Source organism: Octopus sinensis, linkage group LG1 (assembly GCF_006345805.1).
Source record: "Octopus sinensis linkage group LG1, ASM634580v1, whole genome shotgun sequence".
Lineage (NCBI taxonomy): Eukaryota > Metazoa > Mollusca > Cephalopoda > Octopoda > Octopodidae > Octopus > Octopus sinensis.
The window spans coordinates 187,213,028-187,236,486 of record NC_042997.1 but is presented as its reverse complement, the minus strand read 5'-3'; the positions used below and the strand labels follow the sequence as shown (position 1 = coordinate 187,236,486).

Genomic DNA, 23,459 nt, shown 5'->3' with positions numbered 1-23,459 from the left:
CTTATATCAGTCGAGATTTACATAACCGCAAGCACTCTCAATGCTGATTGGGCTGGGAATCCTTTACAGCCAACCTTAATTGAGAAAAGCTATACCTGCTATCCCTTCTCCCTGCAATCCAGCAGAAAGCTCTCATATTTGGCATGCTTCAATTCATGGACCTCATTACATCCTTCTTTAAATGCAATAGTTACAAGAGCATTCACTTTCTGTTCATCTGTTCCAGCTAGCATGCATTCTAATATTTTGTTGAGGTCTTGGTCTAGTTGTTGCTGTTCCTTTGCTTCGTTCATCTTGAGCTATTTGATTTGATCTCTCAAAGGATGGGATTGGCTCTCTGGAGTCTTTCTCATTTTATAGAATATACTGGTGCTATGAAACAGTGTATCACATATTTTAGCCATGATACAGAGACCCTGCAAAGGTATTGTATGTGTTTTAATAAACCAAGGTGCTGGAGACACATGGCCTAGTGGTTAGAGCAGCGAACTCACGGTTGAGGGATCACAGGTTCAAATCTCAGACCAAGCAATGTGTGTTTATGAGCGAAACACCTAAGCTCCACGCAGCTCCAGCAGAAGGTAATGGTGAACTTTTGCTGACTCTTTCGCCTCAACTTTCTCTCACTCTTTCCTCCTGCATCTTGCAGCTCACCTACGACAGACCGGCATCCCATCCAGGTGGGGAACCTATACGCCATGGAAACCAGGAAACCGGCCCTTATGAGCCAGGCATGGCTCGAGAAGGAACAAATAACAACAACAATATACCAAGGTAAGAATCTTAAAAAGGTAAGTAAGACAAAATAGTAAGATAATATCCCATTATCGTTACAATGACAACAAGGAATATTAGAAAATGAGCCATAACTCCTCAAAAAACGATACAGGGACCCCTCCAAGTTATTGATTGAGTGTATGTGCTTATGACGGTGTGTTACTAAATTCTCTGGTCTGAGTTTGGGTGAGCAAGTGTTGTGTCAAAAGCACTGAGGTACAATTTATTTTTCAGCTGGATTTTCAACCTTATTGTAAGCTTCACCAATTCTTCCTCCCAAGTGTTTTGGATTTTAGACATCGAAACAGAGAAGATGATATACTAACCTCGAAAATGGTCTGGGTGGTACTTACAACACTCTGTTACTAAATGCTTCATTTAATGCCCACTTTCCATGCTGGCATGGGTTAGACAGTTTGACTGGAACTGGTAAACTGGAGAGCTGCACCAGGTTCCAGTCTGATTTGGCATGGTTTCTATTGCATCATACAACCTACTCTTTATTCTCAGAGACAAACCCTGCTTTACCAGTAGAGGTGATAGCTCACTGAACGCTTTTCTCAATATTCTTCCTTTTGCCATTATGGTTTCAAAACACTCATTACCACTGTTAATTAGGTTATCTGAGTGGAAAAAACAATGAACAACTTATAGGGAGACTTCAAAGTCTACCAGTCATATATATATATATATATATATCTTTTAACCTTTACTTGTTTCATTGATTGGACTGTGGCCATGCTGGGGTACCATCTTGAAGGGTAGTCAAACAAATCATTTATGAATAAATATATTTAAAGGAATAATTAATAATTTTTCCCTTATGAGGTTTTTCATGCTGACTACTTGATAAATTCTTATAAAGATTTTATCCTGTTTTTAAATTGTATGTATATGTATATATATATACATATATATATATATATATATACATATACTTACATCTCTCCTGGGGTTAAAAACAATTGTGATGTTGATTCCTATGGAACAGCCATATTGATGTGGTGATAAACATTACTTCTCAGTAGAGTTACTACTCTCATCTCTCATAGAGATTTCCTAACTAGTTACTTCACTTGTTATATATGTATATGTATATATATATATATATATATTGGGGGCTTCCATGGCGTACATGGAGGCTATGGCTCTGGTTCCCGCAACGAGGAGGGAACCAGGCTGCTGGAGTTCTGCGATGCAAATAATCTTATGATTTGCAACACTTACTTCAGGAAACCTACCAGCCACCTAGTCACCTACCGATTGGGCCAACATACCAGCCAAATTGACTACATCCTTGCCAGGCAAAGGGAGAGATGGCTACTTATAAATGCCAAAACCTTCCCAGGCGAAGAATGTACCCCACAACATAGACTGGTAGTTAGTGACTTTAGGATCAGGAGTAGGAGGACAACCAGAAGACGACCAACATGGAGAAGAAGGATCTGGAAGCTTAAGGATCCTGTGAATGGACAGAGATTTAGAGACATGTTACTTGAAGCCTTTGACGAAGTAGAAGGGGATAGATTATCACATGGGGTAGAGGACAACTGGACGTTTCTAAGGGACAACCTGCTGAGAGCCACTGACCAGATCTGTGGCTGGTGCAAAGTCCCCTCTCGTCCCAAGGTAACGTGGTGGTGGAACAGTGTCGTAGACAGGGCTATTAGAGAAAAGAGACAGACTTGGAAGCACTGGAAGAATGGTGGTAGCAGGGAATTGTATCAGACTGCTAAAAGGGAAGCTAGGAGACAGGTCTATCTAGCCAGAGGGGAAGCAGATAAGAAAACATTTGCCAATGTTCTGCGCCGTGAGGACCAAAGACTGGATGTGTTTCGCGTTGCAAGACAGTGTGTGAGAGAGAATTGTGATGTGGTGGGAGAGAAGTGTGTTCGCATGGAAGATGGTTCACTTGCGCTAAACGAGGATGCAAAGAGAGAGGCTTGGAGACGCCACTGTGAAAGGTTGCTGAATAAAGAAAATGAATGGGATAAAGAGAGTCTGCCGAACGTTGACCCAACAGAGGGACCAGCTATCAGGGTTGATAGTTCCTTGGTAGCTAAGGCAATTAGAAGCATGAAGACAGGGAAAGCCCCAGGCCCATCAGGTATCACTGCAGAGATGCTCAAAATATTTGGTAGTGTCGGCTATAGCCTAGTCACCTGTATAGTTAATCAGGTGATACACAAAGGAGTCATACCCAATGACTGGTGTAGCAGCATAATAGTCAACTGCTACAAAGGTAAAGGTGATGCCCTAGATACAAATAATTACAGAGGTATCAAGCTGTTGGATCAGGTGATGAAGGTTACAGAGAGGGTCATAAGCCAACTAATTAGAGAGAGAGTTAGTTTAGATGAGATGCAGTTTGGTTTCATGCCAGGGAAAAGTACCACTGATGCTATATTCCTGGTAAGGCAGCTGCAGGAGAAATACCTAGCCAAAGATAAGCCCCTGTACCTGGCTTTTGTTGACATGGAGAAAGCCTTCGACAGGGTCCCCCGATCCCTCATATGGTGGTCAATGAGGAAACTAGGAATAGATGAATGGTTAGTGAGAGCTGTGCAAGCCATGTACAGGGACGCTGCTAGTAAGGTGAGGGTTGGCAATGAGTACAGTGAAGAATTCCGGGTAGAGGTAGGGGTCCACCAAGGCTCAGTTATCAGCCCCCTCCTATTTATCATAGTCCTCCAGGCAATAACGGAGGAATTCAAGACAGGATGCCCCTGGGAGCTCCTCTATGCTGATGACCTTGCTCTAATTGCTGAGTCATTATCAGAACTGGAGAAGAAGTTTCAGGTGTGGAAGCATGGTTTAGAATCGAAGGGCCTTAGAGTCAACCTAGCTAAAACCAAAGTCCTAATAAGTAGGAAGGTAGACAAATCACAAACGCCTTCGGGTAGATGGCCCTGCTCGATCTGTAGAAAAGGTGTAGGTAGAAACTCTATAAGATGCACCAAGTGTAAGCTATGGACACATAAGAGGTGCAGCAATGTCATAGGAAGGCTAACTAGGAAGATGGTTTTTGTATGTGGCAGATGCTCGGGAGCATTAACCTCTGAAAATCTGCAGAAAACAACTTCCGTCACTTTCCAGGGGGAAAAACTAGAAGTAGTTGATAGCTTCCGTTATCTTGGTGACCAAGTCAGTAGTGGGGTGGGTGTGCTGAAAGTGTAACGGCTAGAGTAAGAATAGCCTGGGCAAAGTTTAGGGAGCTCTTACCTCTGTTGGTGACTAAAGGCCTCTCGCTCAGAGTAAAAGGCAGACTGTATGATGCATGTGTACGAACAGCCATGCTACATGGCAGTGAAACATGGGCCGTGACTGCTGAGGACATGCGTAAGCTCGCGAGAAATGAAGCTAGTATGCTCCGTTGGATGTGTAATGTCAGTGTTCATAGTCGACAGAGTGTAAGTACCTTGAGAGAAAAGTTGGACCTAAGAGGCATCAGATGTTGTATGCAAGAGAGACGATTGCGCTGGTATGGTCATGTGGTGAGAATGGATGAAGATAGGTGTGTGAAAAAGTGCCACACCCTGGCAGTTGAGGGGTCCTGTGGAAGAGGTAGACCCAGGAAAACCTGGGTCGAGGTGGTGAAGCACGACCTTTGAACTCTAGGTCTCACCAAGGAAATGACCGGAGACCGAGACCTATGGAAGTATGCTGTGCGTGAGAAGACCCGGCAAGACCAGTGAGAACAATCAAAATCAAATCATATATCAGAAAGCAGGGGTTAAGTGACCCATCCGTTCGTGTCCGCTGTCAGCCTCGTCTGGCACCCGTGCCGGTGATACGTAAAAGCACCACTCACTCGTGGCCGTTTGCCAGCTCTGCCTGGCCCCCGTGTCGGTGGCACGTAAAAGCACCATCCGTTCGTGTTCGTTGCCAGCCTTGCCGGGCCCCGTGCCGGTGGCACGTAAAAGCACCATCCGTTCGTGTCCGTTGCCAGCCTCGGCTGGCCCCCGTGCCGGTGACACGTAAAAGCACCATCCGTTCGTGGCCGTTCGCCAGCTCTGTCTGGCACCTGTGCAGGTGGCACGTAAAAAACACCCACTACACTCGCGGAGTGGCTGGCGTTAGGAAGCGCATCCAGCCGTAGAAACACTGCCAGATCTGACTGGGCCTGACGAAGCCTTCCAGCTTCACAGACCCCAGTTGACCCGTCCAACCCATGCTAGCATGGAAAGCGGACGCTAAATGATGATGATGATGATGATGATATATATATATATATATATTATTTATTAATTTATTTTGAAGCTGAAACTTCACAATATACAACTAACAGTTTCATGTTTTATTTTGTTCACAAGAGTATTTACTAATTATACATAAATACATACACACACACAGTTCTATAATTGTACATACATGTATGAGTGTGTATATGTGTGTACATATATATATATATATATATATATATATATATATGAAAAATAATACACATAGGCACAACACACACATGCCTGCATCCATGCATAAAAATACATGAATAGTCACAAATGATTCCATCCATAAATATTAAAATAATAGTTTCATGTCAAAAGCATGTATAAACCTCACCAAGTATAAACAGGTTTTTAACATTGTGATAAACACTTCTCCCGTGGTTCCTGCTCTTAATTAGTATGTCAGGTTTACACTATAATTTAATGTACCAACTGCCAGGTATTTTGAAATGTTGTTTTTGCAGTTGGTAATTAACCAGATAAGTAAAAGGTTTCCTATCACAAATAGCTTTGACTTTACAAAACAGAGCCTAGCTAAAAATTGAAAGCTTAGGCTGAAAACAAACAAGATTACATACATACATACATACAACATACATACATACATACATAGAGAGAGAGAGAGGAAGGGACAGGCAGACAAAGAGACAGACAGACAGACAGACAGACAGAGACAAAGAGACACAAAGAGAGAGAGAGAGAAGAGTAAATAAAACCATGAAAATAAAAACATGGAAAACAATATAAAATACAATAAAAGTCACACTTATTGGTTTCTTATCACACACACACATACATATGTGTGTGTATGTGTATATATATATATATATATATATATATATATATATATATATATATATATATAGGAAAAATACAGCCAAAGATGCACCAATGCTTTTATCAAATTTCAAAGCTTAGTATTTTTGTTTTGTTTTTAGCAGAATTTCAAAATACAGTGTAAAACAAAGAGAGGGTTATAAATCTTTTCCGATAGGTTTCAACTTTAATTAAGTACTTTCAAGGTCATTAAATGTCTTTAATCTAATTTCAACAAACATTTTTTTTTTCTTTACAGCATTTCAAAAACGATATAAAACAAAATATGACAAAATAGTTACAGATTGTCACCATAACATTAATAATGAAGCTGTAGTGCTGAATGAAATGCATTAGTATCGAGGGATGTAATAAAATTATTTCAAGGGATATAATTAAACCACTCATGGAATATAATTAAGTTACATCAATTAAAACATAATGCATTTAATTTCAGCTGAAATTTGTTTGTGAATTGCGCATTTTTGCTTATTCGTTGTTGTTCCATTGTTGAATTGCAAATTGATAAAGAGAGAACATAGAAACAGTAAAATTTAGCAAGGTTGCACCTGACAAATTTCAATATGCTGACTTAGTAGATGTTTTTGGATGTGTGTGTGTATAGCTTCCTAATTTGCTGATGATATAATGTCATCCTTCTACAGTATGTTAGACCAGTCTGCCCAACATATTTTTCTTGGCAGTTTTTGTCTTTTAAAATATATATAAAATTTTCAGAACAGCATATAAAGTTACTTTTGATTTTCAAAATATGTTGTTATCTCAAATAGATTTCCCAACTTAGTCTGTAATGCTTTTCTGACTTTTTCATCCAGTTCTGCATGTAACTTTGCATTAGTTACTATCTTTTTAATGATATTGCTTAACATTTTTTCCTTTTTTTAAAGACTGGATGTGTTTAGAACGATTTTTTTTCTATTTTCTGGTCTCAAAGTGATATTGGTCGGTTTTAATGAATATTTGTAAAATCTCAGACAATCTTTGGGTTAAGAGTTGAGAAATATGGTATAACATTTTTTTACATTGCTTTCTTTGTTTCTTTGTTTTTTTAAATTTCCTAAATGTCAATTGGTTTCATTCTGCAAGTAACATTATTGATTACATTTAAAGAATGTTTTCTTCTAAGTAATTCTTTCATTTTCTTTAGTCTGCAATCTCTTGTTGAATGATTCAAGACTATTGCATAAATTTCTTTCACTAAGTTATACAGGTTTAAAGCAGACATCAGTTTCTGATTCCTTATTTCTTTTTGTAACTAGTACATTCAAGAAATGTTGTTTGTTATTACTGTATTCCATAGTGTATTATTGGTGAGCATTTTTACTCTTTGTGAGCATTTTAAATTCATTCAGCTGATTAAGATTTTCCTATAATAAATCTATAATAAATCTCTTTTCAATATAGTCAAATAGTTCATAAGTAAATGAGGCAAATGACTCAAACACTATTTCATAGCTTCAAAAAATGTGTTGGTATACATATATGTGCATGTGCATAGTATCTGTGTATGTTTATATCTCCTTGTCTTGATATGTGATAGCTGTCACTGTCACCATCAGATAAGCCAGTGATTCTCGACAAGGGTTTTATGGCCCTTGGAGGTCCATATTAGATTTTTTGTTAAAATATGAGCGATGCACCAAATATTTTACAACACACAAATATTTTAACAATTTTTTAAATACAATTCCTAAAAATATTCCTAAAAATATACAAATATAATAGGATTTTTAAAATTCTGAATAGCTGTGAAGTTCTGCTTGAGTTAAATAAGAATCACAGGTATTCATAGATGAATGATATCAGAGAACCTCTGATATGAGCAGTGACCCTTATCTGAAAAAATAAGAGTGGTTATGGGAAAAAATTCTTTGCTTGTAAACAAGATTAGTGACAAGAAAAGCATGATATTGATTCATGTAGAAAAATCTTAAAGTTGAAAGAATATGCCTTGTCCAAAAAACTGCACAAAATAGACAGACAGATAGAGATATATAGATATAGACATACATACAGAGGTAGATGTATGTCATTCCATGTAGAAAGATTCACTTAGAAAAATTGTATAGAAGTCTATTGACTGGATGAAGCTATAGCTGTGTGGTTAAGACCTACATGGTTTCAGATTGTAACCTACTCCATGGTACTTATGCAAGTGTCTTCCACCAACCAAAGCATTCTGAGTGGATTTGGTAGATGGAAACTTAAAGGAGTTCATGGTTTAGGTGTGTGCGTGTGTGTGTGTGTGTGTGTGTGTGTGTGTGTGGTGTGTGTGTGTGTGTGTTCTTGTTTTGACATCACATGATATTTAGGAGCTAGAATTGCTGTCATATATATAATATCTTTCATTTCCAATCTTTCATGAAATTATGTCCATCCATGGGGAAATATTAGCTTGCTTGGAAAAGGTGAAATCCTAAGAAAAATTCTTAGACTCAGCTGTGCTTCAGTTCTGCTATCCTTATTGTCAGCATTCTTTGAAGTTAAAAATAGACTTTATGGTTAACTCAGAACAGATAGATAAATTAATGAAACCAAACCCTGAATGCTGATGATGACAATATCTTCTCATATAACATGATATCTTATATAACATAATAATATCTTCTTATATAACATAATGATAATATCGTCTTATATAACATAATGATAATATCTTTTCATTTAACAGAAAACTATATCTCAGCAATACAAACTTGTTCAATTTATTAATCATAAAATATATTTTTAAATATGCTGAGACTTTTTTTTATTTTTTTTTTTAATCAGTATAACTCACATAATTATCATTCAAATAGAACTCCTTATCAAAGCAAGGTAGGTCTATTTTTTAAATATCTTTTTGTTTTTATCACTTACACATATCATTTTGTGAACAATGTTTCCCATGGGTAAATAACTGGTTCACTACACTGAGTGCTAATATCTGTCTTGTATTGTTATTGAAATGACATCTGCTGCAGTTAAGACTTGTTTCATTAATGAGAAAGTCCTTCAATGTGGTTGCTTTGTCTGCTAGAAACTGTAATCAAATCTTTCAAATCACTCTGCTATCTTAAATAAATAAAGGATACCTCATATATTTACTGTTTAGTCTAGAAACCTCATCTTCTCATATTAACCCTTTCATTACTGTATTTATTTTGAGATTCTCTGTTTTTCTCTCAATTATTTTAAATATAACAATGAATTTAGTAAAATAAAACTTAGTTATCATTAATCTAGTGTTAGGAACATTAATTGTGACTAAGGTTTGGTGAAAGATTTTAATTCAAAGCTTATGAAAACAAGACATTTGTACTACAGATCCAGAGCCGGTTTCAGCTGGGTTCGTAATGAAAGGGTTAATGTATTTGTCTCATTTTTTTTCTGTTCATGTTCTTCTATCATGTCTACTCAACCATACTCCAGCAGCTTATGTTCCTGATGCTGCCAAAATTGAACAACACTATTGGAAGGTGTGAGAATATTTGGGTGATAATTGATAAGGCATTGAGCATGTTCATATCAGTTATATGTGTTTTTACACCAGTTTTTCAGTATGTTCCTTTGTCGTATCCCTGTTCCGCATTTTCATTCATATCTCTAAAATGATGCAATGGTCCCAGCTTGAACCCCTTTAATCACATCATCATCATCATCATCGTTTTACATCCGCTTTCCATGCTAGCATGGGTTGGACGATTTTACTGAGGACTGGCAAACCAGATGGTTGCACCAGGCTCCAATCTTGATCCGGCAGAGTTTCTACAGCTGGATGCCCTTCCTAATGTCAACCACTCCAAGAGTGTAGTGGGTGCTTTTATGTGCCACTGGCATGAGGGCCAGTCAGGCAGCACTGGCAACGGCTGCGCCCAAATGATGTTTTTTTTATGTGCTACCTGCACACCAGCACAAGTGTCAGCAACGCAATGCTGGTAACGATCACACTCGATTGGTGCTTTTTATGTGCCACTGGCACAGATACCAGTTAGCCACTCTGGCAACAATCACGCTCGGATGGTGCTCTTAGTACTCCACTAGTACGGATGCCTGTCATCAAATTTGATTTCAATTTCACTTGCCTCAACAGGTCTTTGCAAGCAGTGTCCAATGAAGGGAAGGTACGCATAAGTGGGCTGGTTACACCCCTGGCATAGGCCACAAGGTAATAGTCTCATTTGGCTTGCTGGGTCTTCTCAAACACAGCATATTTCAAAAAGTCTCGGTCACTAGTCATTGCCTCAGTGAGGCACCTGAAGTTAAATAACAACAACTTATTTTGTAGTTGTTGTTGGTGGTGTTATTCATTTTTTTAAACTCTTGTTCAATTATGGTTCATCAGACATAATATATGATCAATGACCTCCCAGCCATGACAAACCTACTTTCTGTTATTTTTTTTTTGGTAACGAAAGGGTTAACCCTCTCTCACTGACTGAAAGACTGAAATATTCAAGCCGTCATCAACAAAGAGTAACCACAAATTAACCACAAATTAACAGGCTAATTACAGTAATTAATTAACTACTGAGGTTCTATTTAATCACTCGCAAATACTTTCAATACATTGGGTTTGAGAAACAATGATGTTTACTTTGTGATTTACTCTTATGAACAGAATAAATAAGAGCAAGGATTAAAGAACAATGGAGAAATTTAGATTCAGACAGAAGGTTTTCAATGATGGCCTTCTCAGAGGGTCAGGGAATATCTAAAACAACTTTGGTCTGGCAACTGACTGTGTGTCTGAGTAAGTACGCATGATTCTGTGAATGTATTTGTCTGTGTCCCTTTGCTTACACTATCATCATCATCATTATCATCATCATCATTTAGCATCCATTATTTCATGCTTGAATGGGTCAGACAAAGCTTGTTGAGGTGGATTTTCTATGACTAGATGCCCTTTCTGTTGCCACACTCACCTGTTTCCAGGTAAAGTAACATTTCTCTATGACCAGACATGTTTCAAGGAAAACTGGAAGCAAAGGACGGTGACACTTTTTCACAACTATCACACAAAGTCAAGACAGGGAAAGAGTAACACACACACTGACATGCATGCACATACATGCATACACTTCCATACATACAAATATATATATGTGTGTGTGTGTATATATATATATATTATATATATATATATATATATATATATACACACACACAATCTCTGAAGAGATTATGCTCAGAAATACAAATTATATATTTGATTAACTTCACTGTGTATAATTGAATGGCTCATTGGTTAGAATGTCGGGCTCACAATTTATGAGGTAGTGAGTTTGATTCCTGGACTGGGATGTGTGTTGTGTTCTTGAGCAAGATACTTTATTTCATGTTGCTCCAGTTCACTCATTTGCAACATCACTGATGCTAAGCTGTATCGGCCTTTGCCTTTCCCTTGAATAACATCGGGGGCATGGAGAGTGGAGGCTGGTATGCATGGGCGACTGCTGGTCTTCCATAAACAATCTTGCCCGGATTTGTGCTTAGGGGAGGAACTTTCTAGGTGCAATCCTATAGTCATTCATGACTGAATGGGGTCTTTACCCTTTATGGAGCTCAATCAAACTGTTATTAAATAAATAATATATTGAACTACTACCAAATGTGTTGAATGCCACTTTCTTTCATTTGTCCACTCACTCATACACACACACACACACTATATATATATATATATATATATATATATATATATATATATATATACATATATATATACATATATATATATATATATATATATACAATATATATATATGTGTGTGTGTGTATATATATATATATATATATATATATATATATATATATATATACACACACACAATCTCTGAAGAGATTATGCTCAGAAATACAAATTATATATTTGATTAACTTCACTGTGTATAATTGAATGGCTCATTGGTTAGAATGTCGGGCTCACAATTTATGAGGTAGTGAGTTTGATTCCTGGACTGGGATGTGTGTTGTGTTCTTGAGCAAGATACTTTATTTCATGTTGCTCCAGTTCACTAATTTGCAACATCACTGATGCTAAGCTGTATCGGCCTTTGCCTTTCCCTTGAATAACATCGGGGGCATGGAGAGTGGAGGCTGGTATGCATGGGCGACTGCTGGTCTTCCATAAACAATCTTGCCCGGATTTGTGCTTAGGGGAGGAACTTTCTAGGTGCAATCCTATAGTCATTCATGACTGAATGGGGTCTTTACCCTTTATGGAGCTCAATCAAACTGTTATTAAATAAATAATATATTGAACTACTACCAAATGTGTTGAATGCCACTTTCTTTCATTTGTCCACTCACTCATACACACACACACACACTATATATATATATATATATATATATTATATATATATATATATATACATATATATATACATATATATATATATATACATATATATATATATATTAGTTCAAAACTGTACAAAAAAAAACAATAAATAAAAGAGAGACAGGTGAAAGAATAACAAACAAGATATATTAGTCTGACACTCATTAAAAATGAAAGAATCAATGACGTTTCAAGCCTAAGCTCTTCTACAGAAAGGAATGAAGAGAGAAAACAGATAGAGAAAGAAAAAAAAAATGGAGAGAAATGTATGTAACAGGCTTTTTTCAGTTTCCATATACCAAATCTATTCACAAGGATTTGGTCAGCCCAAGTCTACGGTAGAAGCCACTTGCCTATGGTGCCACAGAGTGGGACTGAGACCAGAACCATGTGCTTGGGAGGCAAGCCACACAGCCAGACCTGCACCAAATATTAGGCACACTAGTTGACCACGTGCCATCAGTAATGACAGCTAATTGTAGTATTTTACATATAAATAATGTACAAAATAAGGTACATAATAATCACATACTTTCCTTGTACATGCACACACATACACACATATACACACACAGAGTTGAAACGCTAATTTTTTTTCATTCCTTCCTTCCTTCCTTATTCATCTATCACTCCTTCCTTTCTCCTATTGCTATTACTTTCTCTCACTCCCTCTCAGTCACGGCTATTACTCTCACTACTTGTCCTTCACTGAATTATTATTTTCTCTCTTCCTTCGCATCCAGCATGATTCTGGACATATATATATATATATATATATTTATATGTACCATATTTTGTACATAATTTATATGGTAAATACTACAATTAGCTGTCATTATTGATGGCAAGTGGTCAGCTAGTGTGCCTAATATATATATCACCATCACGTGACCGACCAGTCCATCAGCTGTAGTTACACATCGCTGGTCACAATGCGTTCGCATTGTTTTAGCCTTCGAATGACGCCACCCAGCTGGCTAAGCGAGCAGGCCAACAGAAGAAAGAGTGGGAGAAAGAGTGGTGAAAGAGTACAGCAGGGATCACCACCCCCTGCCGGAGCCTCGTGGAGCTTCTTAGGTGTTTTCGATCAATAAACACTCACAACGCCCGGTCTGGGAATCGAAACCGTGATCCTACGACCGCGAGTCCACTGCCCTAACCACTAGGCCATTGCGCCTCCAATATATATATATTATATATATATATATATACACAAATACATAAAACACTATGCTCATTATTATATTAGGAGATTGTTAATTTTTTTAATTATCGTTAACTATGTGCATTAAACGTATGTTTTGCAAGATTAAGTGGCAAACGGCCACGCACCATCCGAGCATGGCCGTTCGCCAGCCTCGTCTGGCACATAAAATCACCCACTACACTCTCGGAGTGGTTGGCGTTAGGAAGGGCATCCAGCTGTAGAAACACTGCCAGATCTGACTGGCCTGGTGCAGGCTTCGGGCTTCCCAGACCCCAGTTGAACCGTCCAACCCATGCTAGCATGGAAAGCGGACGTTAAACGATGATGATGATGATGATGTATTAAATGAATGTGTGGAGATGGTAAAATATAATAAAAACGTCAGACAGACAGAGAAGCCAGCAAACATAATACAAACTAACAGTTAGATAGTAAGTTAAACTATCGTGTTTACTGTCTAGACAGCTTTAGTACAAAATATATGTATAAATATACATTACACACAAATATATATGTATACATATATATTACATACAAATACATATATAGCACATATAAAGATTACATACAAATGTAATGTATATATACATACATATGTACATGCATAGGCACGTATAGTTATACCTACATATACATATGTGTGTGTATACATATATACATATATAAACATATATATGTATATATATATATACATATGTATATATACATATATATACACACATGTGTGTGTGTATTGTGCATGAGGGAGAGGGGCAGATAAAAGGAGGAAGAGACGGAGAGAAACAAAGCAACAAAAAACAGTGTCTATACAGTTGTGAGATTTTTATCTCACAATTCAGTATTTAGTTGAAGGATCACCATAATCAACAGTGTGTATAATAATATATATATACATAAAATGTGTCATCTCATGGGGCTTCAGAGTTATCTGATTCTGTAAAAAGTTATGACAATAGACTAACACTTTTCTGTGTCTTGCCATCTGAGTTCAACAAGTAGCTTATATGAAAACACAGAGCCAGATACAGACTAAGGCGAGCTCATATGTATGCATCATACGTACACATGCATGAGCGTGTATGTGTGTGTGTGTGCATATGTGCATATAGACATCAATGAATATATACATATACATATATATATATATATATATATATATACGTATTTCATGTTAGGCTAAGAAGTGATGAACAATACCAGAATTTTCAATTGGAGTCAAATACAACAAACTACTTAAAATCATTGTTAGACTATCTGTGCTAGTTGAGTCAAGTTGGTATTGGCATCAAGTCTTATAAGTTGTAATAATAAAGTCAAACCAAAAAGTGATATTTTGAAATGTTTTAACTGAGGAACATTTACATAATGGATGCATTTCCTATTACATATTACACAAGCCTGAAACATGTATTAAATGTATTTGACTTCATTATTACTAAATATATATATATATATATATATATATACACACACACAAAGGAATTTACCCTAACTACCTATATAATATATATATGTATATTATATATATATATATATATATATATATATATTATATATATATATATATTATACTATAGTACGTTATATATATATACATATATATATATATATGAATCAAAATAAGCAACAAGGATATCCAGAGGTAATGCAGTACGATTGTTTCATGCAACTCTATTTAAATGAACAATACAATCATTACATCAATTTAAAATGTAGAGCAGTCTTCAGTTGCACAAAGACATAGAATCTATGCTGAAGTAGAAACAACATGTTCTTTGTCCACTTCCTTCACTTCTTGGAGATTTTAGGTATAACTATATTAATGTGTCCATCTGTTCTAATTTGATTAAATTCTATGTTTTTGTGCAGCTGAAGATTGCCCTACATAAGATTGCTCAAGATAAGAAAGTTCATTTTCGGCACTTGATGCTTTGGGAACCAGACAAAAATTGCTGCAGTTCGGCTGGGATGTGTTACCCTACCCTCCATATTCACCAGATATTGCTCCTTCGGATTTCCACTTATTCAGGTCTCTGCAGAATAGTCGCAATGGTAAAAATTTCAATTCTTTGGATGACGTAAAAAGATACTCTGATGAATTCTTTGCCATGAAACCACCTCACTTCTGGGAAGAGGGTATTTTCAAGTTAAAGGAAAGATGGAGATGCATTGGGCAACAAAATGGTTCATATTTGGTTGATTAAAAATGTAATGACAAGTATCTATTGACCTTTTTCTTTCCTTTAAAAATCAGCACGAACTTTCCGGACAACCCAATACTTATCCCAGCAAAAACTTGTGTCGAAATGTAATATGGAGAAAAAATGCTTTAATAAAGATAAGTTTTGAACATGTATAATTCTCCATTCTTCATTATGATGTCTTGATTAAGTGTATTTATATAAGTGTGTGTGCATTGTGTAACTAGAATCAATATTTCTTCTTACCATCTTTCCTTTGCGCAGCCCATACATAGAAACCAAACCAGGAACTCAGTGTTTATCTGCAGAAATCTGTTTGGCGTCAAACTGAAATATCATAGTTTTTGTCAGCCAATGAAATTACTTGCCACTATTTACTCCTTAAGTGGTCAGCATCCCCACATGGTCATGTATACATACATACATACATACATACATACATACATACATACATACATACATACATACATACATACATACATACATACATACATACATGCATGCATATATATATATATATATATGTACACACACACAAATACAGCCAGCTACAAACAGGCACAAAGGACTTTATCATTACATTGATCAAAAAAGAGCATCAAATAACACAATATTGATAACATTGTTATTCTCACTATTACTATCATAATATTCATTACATTTTCATAATATAAATGTCTCACAATTTCACTGATAAATTTTGATTTCTTGGCTTCAAATAGATAATTTTGTCTCTTCAGTCTATCTTTTTTCATTTTTATTAGCTAGACACAGAGACAGCTACATAGATAGTATTTAACAACGTTCACACAATACAAACAACTACCTACAAACAAGACAAACACATCAAACACATTCATATGCAATGTATAACAAATATATATGTATGCAAACATAACAACTCTCATTCATAAAATGAGCCAATGATAGAATCTTTGAGGGGTTGCTCAGTTTATTAGAAATAGTAACCAAATCTTCCTCAAAATACATCCTACTGCCTTATGTATATTTATATGAATGCACTAAATATCATCTTTACATATTAAGTTAATCCAAACATAAAAACACAAAGAGAAATCACAACAACGTGAGGACGTGGAACAAGTATAGTATTATTGGATGCTCAGGAAAAGAAAGAAAGAAGGAGGATTTAACGTTTCGAGCAGAGCTCTTCATCAGAAACATGGGAAAAGGAAAGATGCAAGGAAGGGAAGATGGAGGAAAAAAATCGCCAACAATACACATGTGGTCACATTTAATATATACATATATTGGGTCATCCCATAAATAATGTGGGTTTTTTGTACTTCTTTTATTTTTCCAAATTAAGATAAACAAAGTTCTTTTTTAATCCAAAATATACACTCCTTCATTTTCTACAATTCTCTTCCATCTATCTTGGTAGGCTTGCAAGGCTCCTCTTCCAAAATTCACTTGTCTGTGATGAAAAATACTCCTCCAGTACTGTCCTGACCTTGTCTACAGAATTCATATTTTTTCATCCAAGTGATTTTGAAAACTGCAGAATAAATGATAATCAGATGGGGCAATGTTCAATGAATATGGTGGGTGGGGCATCGTTTCCCATTCAAACTGCTCTAGCCTTTGGAATGTCATCCTCAATGCATATGGCCAAACATTATCCTGATGAAAGAGCTCCTTTTGTCTTGAAACCAAAGACGTTCATTTTTCTTCTAGCACTGACTTAAGCCGCTCAAGCTGCTCACAGTAGATCTCATCTTTTATCATTTGGTTTGGGTTTAAAAGTTCAAAGTTGACTAAACCTTTCATATCTCACCAAACAGATAACACTTTCCATGGGTGAAGACCTTCTTTAGCCAAGGGTGCTGGTGTTTCTCCTTTCCATACCCACTGCTTTCGGCACTTGACATTTTTATAGAGAACCCATTCCTCATCACCAGTCACTATTTGGTCCAATAAAGGTTTGTTCATGAGATGTGGTGGCAAAGAAGAGCACACAGTCACTCTCTGCACACAAATAGACTCAGAAAGCTTGTGAGGAACCCATTGGTCTAATTTGCTGACTTTTCCGATGGCATGCAGATGTCAACAAATGGTTGAATGACCAAATCCAAGCTTCTCTGCTAGTTCCTCAACAGTTATGATGGGATTTTGTTCCACCAGGGTTTGCAGGATGTCCTCGTCAAGCTCTACAGATCTTCCAGGACAAGGCTTGTCTTCTAGGCTGTGGTTTCTAGCTCAGAATTTCTGGAACCACCATTGACACTAGCTTATGCTTAATGTCTGATCCCCGTATACTGCATTAATATTCCTCACACTTTCCATTGCATTTTTGTTTTTATGAAACTCATAAAGCAAAATATGTCACTTCCATTACAACTTTGAAAAAATAACTATTAAAATCGAACTGCACTCTTCAAAACTTGCACTAAGAATAAGGACAAAGTAAAATTACTTAGAAAGTTGATGCAGGTAGTTTATCCCATCCCCCTCCGATTTTTAGTTCATGCAATTGAAAAGATACAAATTGTTTATGGGATGACCCAATATATTAAACAAATATTATAAAGAAACAGTATGTTTATATGCCTGAAATAAACAGATGTAAACTGCAATAAAGACCAATGCATTGCAACATGGCTAAAATATGTAAAAAAAAATACTCGTGTGTGTGTGTGTGTGTAGTATGTAAGGGTAGGTGAGAAGTTTCAAACTGCACTCAGTGCCAAGAAAAGAGATTTGTTTATAGTTTATTGCAACCCAGGCTATATTATTAGCATTATCCTGTGTTTGAGAATTTAAAATCATTTCTTTAACTTTCTAAGACATCCTAACGCTTCTAAAGCAAACTTCGTTTGTTTGTTTACGCTCATCATAATTTAAATTTAGCATATGATAGCGTCTCATAAAGCAAGATTTCTATATCTCTTAAATTTGCAGAAGAATTTGTGGTGTGGGTGGTTTAGCTTAATGGGTCAGAGCACCATGACTTGTAATCACGGAGGCGTGAGTTCGAATCTCGTAGCCAGCTGCCAACACTTTTTTTCTGCAAAATAGGGGTAGCTTATCCTGTTCAGGCTGTATTATTAGGATTATCCTGCATTTGAGAATTTAAAATCACTTCTTTAACTTTCTAAGACATCTCAATGCTTCTAAAGCAAACTTTGTTTGTTTATGTTCATCGTAATTAGAAATATTTAAATTTTCCATTTTCAGTTCATCAAACTTGATATGAAGCCTGATGACTGGGGATGTGAAATTTGAATAACTAGATGTGAGGTGCCAGCTGCAATTACTACACACACAGATAGAGAGAGAGATATAGATGATTTGCTTAATGTTGAACAAATGAGAAAGAAGGGCAGACTGCTTGGTACAGCAGAGTAAAGGATTTTTTTTTTATTGAAACTAAAGTTTCAGCTTCAGCTTTTATAAAATATTATATTTTGTTTTTGTCTTTGGTTTGCAAGATTCTTTATGAGAATTCATGTGTTGAAGCATATTTTATTCTGTCCAGGAAGAGTCATTCATATATGCAATAATAGACATATATGGATGAAACAAAAATTTACTTAACCATTTAGCATTCAGATTACTCTGTCAAATGTAAAGCTTATTTATTCCCATTGTTTTGAATTCATCATGCATTATCTCATTGCTCTAAGATTCTGATGATGTGATTGTTTACTTTTAGAAAGACATTCGAACATAAAATAGGTAGAATATTTCAACCAGATGTGGTCAGTTTAAATGCATTCACATTATTTTTGTCAAAAGTAATGCTTGTTTAATCACTTTGTTTTGAATTAATCATGCATTATCTTGTAGCTTTGAGATTTTGATGATATGCTCTTTTACTCTTTTACTTGTTTCAGTCATTTGACTGTGGCCATGCTGGTGCACTGCCTTTAGTCGAGCACATCAACCCCAGGACTTATTCTTTGTAAGCCTAGTACTTATTCTATCAGTCTCTTTTGCTGAGCCGCTGAGTTATGGGGACATAAACGCACTACCATCAGTTGTCAAGTGATGTTGTGGGGACAAACACAGACACACAAACATATACACACGCATACATATATATATACATATATACGACAGGCTTCTTTCAGTCTCCATCTACCAAATCCACTCACAAGGCTTTGGTAGGCCCGAGGCTATAGTAGAAGACACTTGCCCACGGTGCCATGCAGTGGGACTGAACCTGGAACCATGTGGTTTATAAACAAGCTACTTACCACACAGCCACTCCTGATTTTATACTTTTAGAATGACATTGTAGGATAGGTGTTACAGTTCAGACCTGGCCAGTTTGGGCATAAAACAGGTAGAATATTTTGGATGGATATGGCCTGTTTAAATGCTAAAGGGTTAAAGATACTTTTTTATCCCTACCTGTGGTCAATATGTGTAAGGCCTGCTTGCATCTGCACAGGTATGTGCAGGTCTGGGCAAAACTTTTTGAGAAAGACTAGCAGTTTCCCATGCATGCAAGAAACCCTTCTCCATGCCACTGCTGTTTATCCAAAGTAAAAGCTGTTGATTTGAATCAACACAGCTTGGCATCATTGTCATTACAGGTGTTAATATCAGAATATAAATAGCTACTACAAACACTTGTTCTTTGAGGATCCTGCTTGATCCTCTTATAGTTCTGCCAAGCTATGAGTCTGGATTAGTACCTTTTTATCAACTTGGAAAGATGATGCACAAAGAAGAGATCAGTGGTATTAGAACACAGAACACAGAAAATCAAAATAACATCTAACATTTTAATCACCATCGTTGTCATCGTCATCATCGCCGTTGTTGGCAGCATTGACAGTGGCATCAGCGGTGGTGGCGGCGGCAGCATTGTTAGTGGTGGCAGCATCATTGGCAGCGGCGTCGTTGGTGGTAGTGGCCTTGTTGGCAGGTGACATTGTTGGCCGCGGCGGCGTTGGCAGCGGCAGCGGTGGCGTTGGTGGCAGCAGCAGCATTGGTGGCAGCGGCTTTGGTGTCGTCATCATCATTATCATTTTCAACATCCACTTTTCCACACTTGAACAGGTCAGATGGAATTTGTTGAGGCAGATTTTCTTTAGCCAAATTCCCTGCTCTTTGGCAACCTTCACCTGTTTCCAAGTAAGTTAATATTTTCCATGTCCAGATGTGTTTTTCACAGAAGACTGGAAACAAACGACATTGTTCAATGCATATGCTGTCAAGACAAGAGCACACACACACACACACACACACACATATACACACACATACACACATACATGTATGATAGACTTTCAGTTTATTATTTCTTTATTGCCCACAAGGGGCTAAACATAGAGGGAACAAACAAGGGCAGACAAAGGGATTAAGTCTATTACATCGACCTCTGTATATAACTGGTACTTCAGCAGACGAAATACCTATTTCTTTACAACCCACAAGAGGCTAAACACAGAAGGGACAAACAAGGACAGACAAACGGATTAAGTCAATTATATCGACCCCAGTGTGCAACTGGTACTTATTTAATCGACCCCGAATGGATGAAAGGCAAAGTCAACCTCGGCGGAATTTGAGGTCGACTTTGCCTTTCATCAGACAAAATACCATAAAGCATTTCACCCACCATTCTAACATTTCTGCCAGCCCGCTGCCTTTCAGTTGGACTTTCAGTTTCTGTCTACCAATTCCACTCACAAAGCTTTGGTCAGCCCATGACTATATTAAAAGGCACTTGCCCAAGGTACTGTGCTCTGGAACTGAACCTAAGACCACATGGGTTGGAAAGCAAGCTTCTTAACCACACAGCCATACCAGCACCAAATGACTCTGCCAATTTGTCATTGGTAGTGACTAAAATCTGATTAATATTTTACACTTTAGTCATACGTAGCTGTTATTTCTTGCAGAAGCTGGATGGGTTTTTTTTTCCTTTTTGTTTGTTTTTTTATAAATACATTTATCAGAATTAAGACTGATTTGCTGACAGAAGCTGAATACAGCTAATGAGGAACATAGCTTGAAGTAGATTCAGATAGAAAAATGTAAAGGAAAGTCTGGCAAAACAGAAGACAATATCTCTAACCAAATTATTGCTGCATCAATAGAACTGTTGGGTCAATAAACTGAAATAATTTGGAAAGTCAGTTTGAGCAAAAAGAAAAAACAAAAGCCTGATTGTTGAGAAGAATATTAATTCAGTTTTGATATAATTTAGAATATTGTTTCAGCAGGTTTCACAAATTTATTTGTTAGCTAGAAGCCTAAGATAGACAACTATATCACCATTTTAAGCTTTGATGCTTTCAGAGATGATTTTGTATTTTTTTTTTCTTTTTTTTTCTTTTATTCTTTTATTCTTTTATTTGTTTCGGTCATTTGACTGCGGCCATGCTGGAGCACCACCTTTAGTCGAGTAAATCGACCCCAGTTCTTATTCTTTGTAAGCCTAGTACTTATTCTATCAGTCTCTCTTGCCAAACTGCTAAGTGACAGGGATGTAAACACGCCAGCATCAGTTGTCAAGCGATGTTGGTGGGGGCAAACACAGACACACAAACATATACATACACACACACACACACATATATATATATACATATATATATATATATATATATATATATATATACATGACAGGCTTCTTTCAGTTTCTGTCTACCAAATCCACTCACAAGGCTTTGGTTGGCCTGAGGCAATAGTAGAAGACACTTGCCCATGTGGTTGATAAGCAAGCTACTTACCATACAGCCACTCCTGTTTTTGTTTTGTTTTTTTTTCCATTTTTCTTTAAACATTTCTTCTTCTGCTGCTGCAATCATCCCTCTTCTACCCAGTCTGTTAGTCACATTGCTCCATGCAAACAGAAGCAATACAGAATGATAAGAGGGTCCTTTTTGTTCTGCAAAAGTATAAGAAAAGGGCACTAGTATTGGTGGCATCATAAAATGCATGCAGTACAGGCTATAAAATCATTGAGGTCAACTCTTGGTTGACCAAAGCCCTGTGGATATATTAATTTGTATAACAAGGACATGTGGTTTAAATACTAGCTTCCTTTTATAATTCCCCTCGATCAACCATAGTTGGGTGATATGCACAATGATGAGGGTAAACAGGAGGAAATGAAAGATAAAGTTAATGAATATTAGAGAAAGATCAGAGAGATCTTAACCATAAACTAAAAGGAGATCATAGCCACAAGATAACTCTTGGTTTTTAAGGAGATCTTGCCACAAACTAGGGAGAATTAGCAACATTTTTAAAGGGATTTATAATGTAAGCAACACCAATCTATATATATAAAGCTGGAGTTGTCTGTGTGCGGCAAGTTTGGTAGCCTTCAACTAACACTATCTCCTTCGAGACCCTGTGGCACAAGTTGACCAAAATTTAAAGTATGATAGAAGAAGGCTTGCTCTACATTCCATAGAAGAAAAACTTCAAATCAGACCATGTTAAGACCAAAAATTATTAACATCAAAAAGGTGCTTTTTTTCTATGAAAATCCCTATTTTTACGATTTTTTGACTGCTGTGTCACCATTTTTCGGTGTATTTCAATCAGAAAAATGTTCACTTAAAGAGTATAACAAGCTACATACTGCAAAATTTTTACTTTTCAAAAATTCCAATTCTAAAGGGTCGAAACAAACCTGAGCAATGCCGGGCAATACTGCTAGTATTAGATAATGTTCAGTCTTTTTGCATTGTACAAAACATGGACTGGATGAAACAGTTAAAGGTACCAGAAAACTGACAATAAACAAAGGGTTACAATCTGCAGAGTAGTGTCGATAGATTAGATATACTATGGAAAGACAGAAGAAGGAAGACATTAAATATAACAGATTTAATATATTTGACAATTTTAGAGCAAGAAAAGTATGTTGGGAAAAGGGAAGATTAAGCTTG

General features: G+C 36.7%; 1 long non-coding RNA gene across 1 annotated transcript; it reads left to right on the top strand.

The window, feature by feature from the left end:
* The first annotated feature begins 1,045 nt into the window (after positions 1 to 1,045).
* Positions 1,046 to 18,640, top strand: LOC118766465. Its single transcript, XR_005002399.1, has 4 exons — positions 1,046 to 1,057; positions 14,335 to 14,350; positions 17,593 to 17,595; positions 18,461 to 18,640. It is a non-coding gene; the product is annotated as an uncharacterized LOC118766465 (long non-coding RNA).
* Positions 18,641 to 23,459: the final 4,819 nt, after the last annotated feature.